This window comes from Colobus angolensis, unplaced genomic scaffold, assembly GCF_000951035.1.
Source record: "Colobus angolensis palliatus isolate OR3802 unplaced genomic scaffold, Cang.pa_1.0 Scaffold233, whole genome shotgun sequence".
NCBI classification, from domain to species: Eukaryota; Metazoa; Chordata; class Mammalia; order Primates; family Cercopithecidae; genus Colobus; species Colobus angolensis.
Window position 1 is genome coordinate 1,143,059 of NW_012115522.1, and position 9,441 is coordinate 1,152,499.

General features: G+C 43.8%; 2 pseudogenes across 1 annotated transcript; one reads left to right on the forward strand and one right to left on the reverse strand.

Moving 5' to 3' along the window:
• Positions 1–267: 267 nt before the first annotated feature.
• Positions 268–882, forward strand: LOC105513631 (annotated as a pseudogene). Its single transcript, XR_001002063.1, has one exon. The product of XR_001002063.1 is annotated as a transgelin-2 pseudogene (transcript).
• A 7,006-nt stretch (positions 883–7,888) lies between these two features.
• LOC105513632 lies at positions 7,889–8,553 on the reverse strand (annotated as a pseudogene).
• Positions 8,554–9,441: the final 888 nt, after the last annotated feature.

Sequence of the window (9,441 nt, forward strand, 5' to 3'; positions counted from 1 at the left end):
TAATATATAAACTACGTACAGCAGCCACTAAAACCTAATCAAAGAGATATACTTAAAAACACTAATTTAAAAAAAAAGAAGGAAATCTGAAAGATGTTCAAATAACCCACAGGAAGACAGAAAAAAAAAAAAACCATAAAGACAAAAGCAGGGGAGAACCAACAGAAAACAAAATAGGAGACGTACACCAATATATTAATAATATCATTAGCTGCTACAGCCCCTGCCTTGAGTGCATGGCACTCCAGCCTGCATGAATGCTCCCCACAGCTGCCACCACCCATTGGAATGGCCAACAGGGTACCTGCATGTGGCCTGAGCCAGGAGGTGCAGCAGAAAATTGAGAATCCATATGATGCAGACCTGGAGCAGATCAATGGATCACCACCCAGTGCCAAAAGCATGTGGGCTGGCCCCAGCCTGGACATGAGAACTTCCAGAATTTCCTCAAGGAGGGCACAGAGCTATGTGAGCTCATTAACGCACTGCGCCCCGAGGGGCAGGCCCCAGTAAAGAAGACCCGGGCCTCCACCATGGCCTTAAAGCAGATGGAGCAGATTATCTCAGTGCCTGCAAGCAGCTGAGCGCTACGGCATTAACACCACCGACATCTTCCAAACTGTGCACCCCCCGGGAGAAAAGGACCTGCCCTATGTGCAGTGGATCCTGATGAACCTGGGCGGGCTGCCAGTAGCCCAGGACGATGGGCTCTTCTCTGGGGCTCCCATATGGTTCCCTAAGAAACCCAAGGAGAATCCTTGGAACTTCTCAGACAACCAGCTACAAGAGGGCAGGAACATGATTGGGGTACAGATGGGCACCAACTGTGGGGTGTCTCAGGCTGGCATGACCGGCTATGGGATGTCACGCTAGATCCTCTGATCTGAGGACTAAGCTCCGATTTTTTTTTAAATCTTGCCCAAATTCCTATCTGGGGAGTCATGCCCTATAAACCACAATTTCTCATCAGATGGGTTTTATTTAGCCCTGTATATTGTGACTTACTTTCCAATCTGACTCTGGAATAACAGTACGAGACAAGGAAGGAAATCAAAATATTTTACCCCAAGACATATTTCTTTGCCATATCTTCATATGGCCCTGCAAAGCTGTCCTTTTGGGGGGAAATTTTGCATCTGTAAATAATCTCTATCAACATAGCTAGATTTTTTTTTTTTCCAGGCCCTCCCAATCCTAAAGAAATTGAAAGTTTCGCACCTTTTGTTTTTGAGATGGAGTCTCGCTCTGTCGCCCAGGCTGGAGTGCAGTGGCGTGATCTCGGGTCACTGCAACCTCTGCCTCCTGGATTCAAGTGATTCTCCTGCCTCAGCCTCCTACGTAGCTGGGATTACAGGCACGTGACATCATGCCCAGCTGATTTTTGTATTTTTAGTAGCGACGGGGAAACTCAGTCTCAGGTAACCTCTGCCTCACAGGTTCAAGTGATTCTCACTTGATTCTTGTGCCTCAGTCACCCAAATAGCTGGAATTACAGGTGCCCGCCACCATGCCAAGCTAGTTTTTGTATTTTTAGTAGAGACGGGGTTTCACCATGTTGGCCAGGTTGGTCTCGAACTCCTGACCTCAAGTGATCTGCCTGCCTCAGCCTCCCAAAGTGCTGGGATTACAGGCGTGGGCCACTGCGCCAGGCCTGAGATCAGAGTTTTTAAGGACCACTTACCGGGAGGGGGGAAGCCAGTGAGCTGTGAGTGCCGATCAGTCCGGTCAGAGATGAAATCATAGGGAGTTGATGTTGTCTTCTTGTGCTGAGTCAGTTCCTAGGTGGGGGCCACGAGATCAGATGAGCCAGTTTATGGATCTGGGCAGTGCCAGCTGACCCATGAAGGGCAGGGTCTGCAAAATATCTCAAGCGCTGATTTTAGGAGCAGTTTAGGGAGGGTCAGAATCTTGGAGCCTCCAGCTGCAGGACTCCTAAACCATAATTTCTAATCTCGTGGCTAATGTTAGTCCTACAGAGGCAGTCTAGTCCCCAGGCAAGAAGGAGGTTTGTTTTGGGAAAAGGCTGTGATCGTCTTTGTTTTAAGCTATAAACTAAGTTCCTCTCAAAGTTAGTTCAGCCTTGGCCCAGGAAGGAACAAGGACAGCTTAAAGGTAGAACCAATATGGAGTCGGTTAGGTTAGATTTCTTTCACTGTCTCAGTTATAATTTTGCAAAGGCGGTTTTACTTCTCCCACAGCTGTGGCTACAGGGACTTAATTTATAGGGAGGGGTCTGTGGCAGCTGCTACCCCAGCCGCTGCTGCATCGTGCTCACCACACATCTAGGGTAGCCTTCCCTGGCAGAGGCCCTCCTGGCTTCCCATTTTCCATTCTCCTCACTATGGCTAGGGAGTGGGGGTGACAGAACAGAGGAAGGAGGGCTGCCTACCATGGTCTGGGGCTTGAGGAATCAAGAACCCCAGGCCAGGTGCAGTGGCTCATGCCTGTAATCTCAGTACTTTGGGAGGCCGAGGTGGGTGGATTACCTGAGGTCAGGAATATAAGACCAGCCTGGTCAACATGGCAAAATCCCGTCTCTACTAAAAAAATACAAACCTTAGCCAGGCATGGTGGCGGCGTCTGTAATCCCAGCTACTCGAGAGGCTGAGGCAAGACTGCAGCCTGGGCAACAAGAGTGAAACTCCATCTCAAAAATACAAAAAATGAAAAATAAACTGAGTCTCCCCTAGACAGCATATAGTTTGATCATGTCTTTTTTATCCTTCTCTCAATATTTCCCTTTGATTGAAGTGTTTAATCAATTTATATTTAATGTAATTATTGTAGGATTTTTATCTGCCATTTTGCTATTTATTTTCTGTATGTCTTACGGCATTTTATTATTCCTCTATTCCTTTATTACTGCCCTCTTTTGTGTTAGATATTTTCTCATGTACCATTTTAATTCTCTTGTCATTTATTTTCTTTCTTTCCTTTTTTTTTTTTTTTGACAGAGTCTTGCTCTGTCGCCCAGGCTGGAGGCTGGAGTGCAAGGTCACAATCTCAGCTTACCACAACCTCCGCCTCAAGGTTCAAGCGATTCTCCTGCCTCAACCTCCTTAGTAGCTAGGATTACAGGCATGTGCCACCAGGCCTGACTAATTTTTGTATTTTTAGTAGAGATGAGGTTTCACCATGTTGGTCTCAAACTCCTGACGTCATGATCCACCCGCCTCAGCCTCCCAACTTTCTTTTTTTTAGAGATGGGATCTTGCTATGTTGCCCAGGTTAAACTTGAACTCCTGGGCTCAAACAATCTTCCCACCTCAGCCTTCCAAGTAGCTGGGACTATAAGTGTTTGCCACCACACCCAGCTCTTATCATTTCTCTTACTGTATTTTCTATTTATGTTCTCTGTTGCCCTTGTGATTACAGTTAACATCTTAAGTTATAGCCATCCACTTTAAATTCATACCAACTTAATTTCAATAATATACAAGAGCTTTGTTCCTATATAGTTCTATTACTTCACCACTAGTTTGTGCTATTATAGTCATACAAAATAAGCCCAATACAGTTTTATAATTATTGCTTATTCAGTTATCTTTTAAATCAGGTAGAAGAAGGAAAGACTTATACACACACAAAAATCATTTATGTCTTTTACATTTACCTATACAGGAGGTACCATTACTAGTGCTTTATTCCTTTGTGTGGGTCATAATTACTGTCTATTTCCTTTCATTTGTTCAGGGTCTCAGTCACCCAGGCTGGAGTGCAGTGGTGTAATCATAGTTCACTGCAACTTCAAACTCTAGTGCTCAAGTGATCACCCTGCCTCATCCTTCCGAAGTGTTGAGATTACAAGCATGAGCCACTATGCCTGACCCACAGTTTTCTGTTTTCAACCAGTGAATGTCTTTATTTCTCCTTCACCTTTAAAGGATAGCTTTATTGGATATAAAATTATTGACTGACAGTACTTTTTAATTTTGGCACTTCATATGTCACCCCAGTGCCCTCTGGTCTCCATGATTTCTGATGAGAGATTCTCTGTTAATCTTATTGAGGGCTTACTGTATGTGACAAGGTACTTCTGTCTTACTGCTTTCAAGATTCTCTCTTTGTCTTTGTCTTCAACAGTTGGATTAGGATGTTTTTAGGTGTTGATCTCTTTGAGTTGATCTTACTTGGAGTTTGGTGAGGTTCTGGATGTGTATATTAATGTTTTTCAACAAATTTGTGAAGTTGTAGGTCATTATTATTTAAGATATTAATTATGCCCCATTCTCTCTCTCCTCTCTTTTGGGACTCCCATTATATATATATGCTGATATGCTTGATGGTGGCTCAAAGATCTGTGAGTCTGTTGTTTATTTTTATTCATTTATTTTCCTTCTATTCCTCAGATTGGATGATCTCAATTGACCTATCTTGAAGTTTGCTGTTGTACCCCTCTAATGAATTTTTTATTTCAGGTTTTGTACTTTTCAACTTCAGAATTTCTATCTGGTTCTTTTTTAAATATTATTTCTATATCATAATTGAAGTACATATGGTGCACATTGTTCTTTTTTTTTTTTTTTTGAGACGGAGTCTCGCTCTGTCCCCCAGGCTGGAGTGCAGTGGCACAATCTCGGCTTACTGCAAGCTCCGCCTCCCAGGATCACGCCATTCTCCTGCCTCAGCCTCCTGAGTAGCTGGGACTACAGGCGCCCGCCACTGTGCCTAGCTAATTTTTTTTTGCATTTTTAGTAGAGACGAGGTTTCACCGTGGTCTCCATCTCCTGACCTTGTGATCCGCCCACCTCGGCCTCCCAAAGTGCTGGGATTACAGGCGTGAGCCACCGCACCCAGCCCAGTGCACATTGTTCTTATGCTTTCCTTTAGTTCTTTAAATATATTAGTTTTTTGAACATATTTTTAATAGCTGATTTAAAGTCTTTGTCTAGTAAGTGTAATGTCTGGGGTCCCTAGAGGACACCGAAAGTTTACTGGCACCATATGACCTTTTTTGACCTAGTCTTTTATTTTGTTTAGGCAGTCACACAAGTCCACCCAATTTCAAGTGGGGAGTGGCAAGGCTCTGGAAGAGCAGGTGGGACCAGAAATACTTGTGTGACCATTTGTGGAAAATATAATCTGCCATATTTACTGTTTTGGAAAATCAAGTCACTAATGGCAGCACTGCTTATAGTAGTCAAGTCACCAGTTCAATACACTTGTCTCAGCCTGCATTAGTACCATAAAGCACATATATGAAGATGATTTTTTTTTTTTTTTTTTTTTGAGACATAGTTTCACTCCTGTTGCCCAGGCTGGAGTAAAATGGTGCAATCTCGGCTCACTGCAACCTCCCCCTCCTGGGTTCAAGTGATTCTCCTGCCTCAGCCTCCCAAGTCGCTGGGATTACAGATGACCACCATCACGCCCAGCTAATTTTTGTTATTTTTAGTAGAGATGGGATTTTGCCATGTTGGCCAGGCTGGTCTCAAATTGCTGACCTCTGGTGATCCACCCGCCTTGGCCTCCCAAAGTGCTGGGATTACAGGCGTGAGCCACTGCGCCCAGCTGAAGATGATTTTTAAGATGTGAGCCTTAAGCTACTTCTTGGGTCTTCTGGAGTTGTAGTGGTCAAGTATTTTTATATTAAAGTACCTTTCATAAATTAGCTTTATTTTATTTATCTTTTATATAACAGTTACGACATTACATTTATTTTCTGCATTAAATAATTATTAAATTTTATAATTTTTTATAGAAGTATAACATATATGCTGAAGTACCCAAATCTTCAGTGTATAGCTCAAGAAATTTTTTCAAAGTAATAGTACTTATTTATTATCTCACAGTTTCTATTGGTCAGGAATTCAAAAGCAGCTGAGTTGGTGGTTCTGGCCCAGAGTTGTTCATCAGGTTGGAGTCCTATGTCGGCTGGGACTGCAGTTATCTGCAGGCTTCACTGGGGCTGGAGGATTCGCTTTCAGTGTGGTTCACATGGCTGGCAAGTTGGTGCTGGCTGGTGGTTGGGGGCCTCAGATCCTTTCTCCATGGGGCTCTCCCTGGGTTTCTCTGAGTGTCCTGACAATATGGTGGATGGATTCCCACAGAGCAAATAATCCCAGATACCAAGGTGGAATTGGCAATACCATTTATGATCTAGCCTTCAAAGCCACATGCCATCATTTCTACCATATTTTATTGGCCGCATAGAGCCAACTCTGATTCACTGTGGGAGGGGACTACACAAGGGCATGAATACCAGGAGGCTGGGATTACTAGGGGACGGCTACTACATTGCCCCATAGATGGATTCTATTCTGGGTTCCATAGACACATCAGTGTCTTGCATCACCTTCTTTTTTTTTTTTTTGAGATGGAGTTTCACTCTTGTCGCCCAGGCTAGAGTGCAATGGTGCGGTCTTGGTTCATGTGAATCACTTCTTAACTTCCTGTGTCTTGAATGTTGCATTTGTATTTTCCAACAATCACCCTTGGGTCCTCAAGGCTGTGCCCTCCTTAGTATCTTTGAGTCCTGAGAATACTGTTTGTTACTAGCCAAGCAATAATTCCCATTGCCAAAGCTCCAAGGCTCAGCTGCCTGTTTGTCTGGAGGTTTTCAAATAGACAAGGATGTGTTAATGACCTAGTACGTTATCTGTTAAGTTTTGGCAGGCAGCACGGAAATGTGACTTTTTAAATACGAAAAATAAAATTGTAATTGTATTCTTAGACACCCACAATTACTTACTAATGGTATGTGTGCCTGTTGGGCAATGCACAGTTCCTCAAACCATGGAATCAAATTAGACATTGCCATTCACATTTCCTGTTCCACATCGATATTTACACACACTACTTGCTTTTTTTAATAACAGGAAATATTTTTAATTTAAAAAATTTTAAATTAAACATTTTTAAATAAAAGGAAACACTGATGAACACTTCATTTTCTATTTTGCACCATCACTAACAATATTCCAAAGAATGTCTCATACAAATATCCTTGTTCCTATGTGGGAGTGTTTCACAATAGTTTATTAGAACTGGAATTTCTGGCTCATAGAACATTTGCATTTCCAATCTTACTAGGTAATTCTGAGTTGTTCTCCATAGTAATTTACTCATTTATGCTCCTCAAATGTTTAAGAATTTCCCTTTTCTCCATTCCTGCCAAGTTGAGTATTATTAAACTTCTCCATGTCTGCCAATCTGATGGGTGTGAATTGCATCTCATTTTTTTTTTTTTTTTTTTTTGGAGACGGAGTCTAGCTCTGTCGCCCAGGCTGGAGTGCAGTGGTGCGATCTCGGCTCACTGCAAGCTCCGCCTCCTGGGTTTACGCCATTCTCCTGCCTCAGCCTCCCGAGTAGCTGGGACTACAGGTGCCCGCCATCTCGCCCTGCTAGTTTTTTGTATTTTTTAGTAGAGACGGGGTTTCACCGTGTAGCTCAGGATGGTCTCGATCTCCTGACCTCGTGATCCACCCGTCTCGGCCTCCCAAAGTGCTGGGATTACAGGTGGGAGCCATGACGCCCAGCCTCACTGACATCCTTCTTATGCTTGCCCTTGAACTCAGTAATAAGATGGTTGACTATTAGGTTGTCAAAGTCTTCTCCACCCAAGTGAGTTCTCCAGGTGTAAATTTTTTTTTTTTTTCCTGAGATGGAGTCTTGCTCTGTTGCCCAGGCTGGAGTGCAGTGGCATGACCTTGGCTCACTGCAAACTCTGCCTCCTGGGTTCAAATGATTCTCCTGTCTCAGCCTACCAAGTAGCTGGGATTACAAGTGCACACCACCACACCTGGCTAATTTTTGTATTTTAGTAGAGATGGGGTTTCACCACTTTGGCCAGGCTGGTCTTGAACTTCTGACCTCAAGTCATCTGCCCACCTCGGCCTCCCAAAGTGCCAGGATTATAGGCATGAGCCACTGTGCCTGGCATTCCAGCTGTAGATTTGACTTCAAAGATCCCATTCTCAATAGTGAGGACTGACACATCAAAAGTGCCACCTCCCAGGTTAACGATCAGCATAATTATTTCAGCTCCAACCTTTTTCTGTCTAAGCCATAAGCAATAGCACCTGCAGTTGTCTCGTCGATAATTCTAAGTACATTGAGACCAGCAATAGTTCCAGCATCTTTGGTAGCCTGATGCTGAGAGTTGTTAAAGTCAGCTGGCACTGTGATCACAGCATTGGTAACTGTTTTCCCAAGATCAGCTTCTGCAATGTCCTTCATCTTTGTCAGAACCATAGAGGACATCTCTGGGTAGAAGCTTTTTGTCTCTCCCCTGTATCCTCCTTGGACCTTGGGCATGCCAGCATCACTCACCACCATGAAGGGCCAATGCTTTACATCACACTGGACAACAGCATCATGAGATCTGCATCCAATCAGACATTTGGCACCAAAAACTGTGTTGGTGGGGTTCACTGCAACTTGATTCTTTGTGGCATCACCAACCAATCATTTGGTGTCTGTAAAGGCAACAGAGCTTGGAGTAGTTTGGCTTCCCTGATCATTGGCAATTGTCTCTACTTTTCCGTGTTGGAAAACACCCACACAAGAGTAGGTGGTGCCAAGATCAGTACCAACTGTAGGTCCCTTAGACATGGTTGCTGGTGTGTAGGTCCAGCTCGGACAGCGAAAAAAGACACAGGAACCCCAAGAGCTGCAGGCACGTTCCATGAGCTACATCTTTTTTTCTTTTTTCTTTTTTTGAGACGGAGCTTCACTCTTGTTGCACAGACTGGAGTGCACTGTCACTATCTTGGCTCACTGCAACTTCCGCCTCCCGGGTTCAAGTGATTCTTCTGGCTCAGCCTCCTGAGTAGCTGGGATTACAGGCGCCCACCACCATGCCCAGGTAATTTTTTGCATTTTTAGTAGGAATGGGGTTTCACCATGTTGATAGGCTGGTCTCGAACTCCTGACCTCAGGTGATCCACCTGCCTCAGCCTCCCAAAATGTGAGCTGCCACACCCGGCCACATCTCATTTTTAATTCAGATTTTTCTGGAGATAATTGTAGATTCATATACAGCTGTAAAAACAAATACAGAGAGATCCCTTGTTCAAGCATTTTCTTTTTTAGAGAGATGAGGGTCTTACTATGTTGCCCAGGCTGGACTTGGCAATAAAAAATGAAATAAAATTTATATATCACTGATGATTAATAAGCACAGTGTATTTATCACATTTGTATACTAAAAACGTATATTTATACATTTAGGGGAGTTGGGGCTGATGAGACTGAGAACTACTGTGTCTAATAAGACTTCCTTAGGCTGGTAAGTTGGAGGCATCAGGAAATGTGTTTTTCACCCTTTGCTTATGTCCATGGTCTGTCCCAGTCTGTAGTCTCAGGCATTGTGCCTAGGGAGGCATTACATAAAAATGGAATGATTGCTGGGCCGGTGGCTCAAGCCTGTAATCCCAGCACTTTGGGAGGCCGAGACGGGCAGATCACGAGGTCAGGAGATCGAGACCATCCTGGCTAACA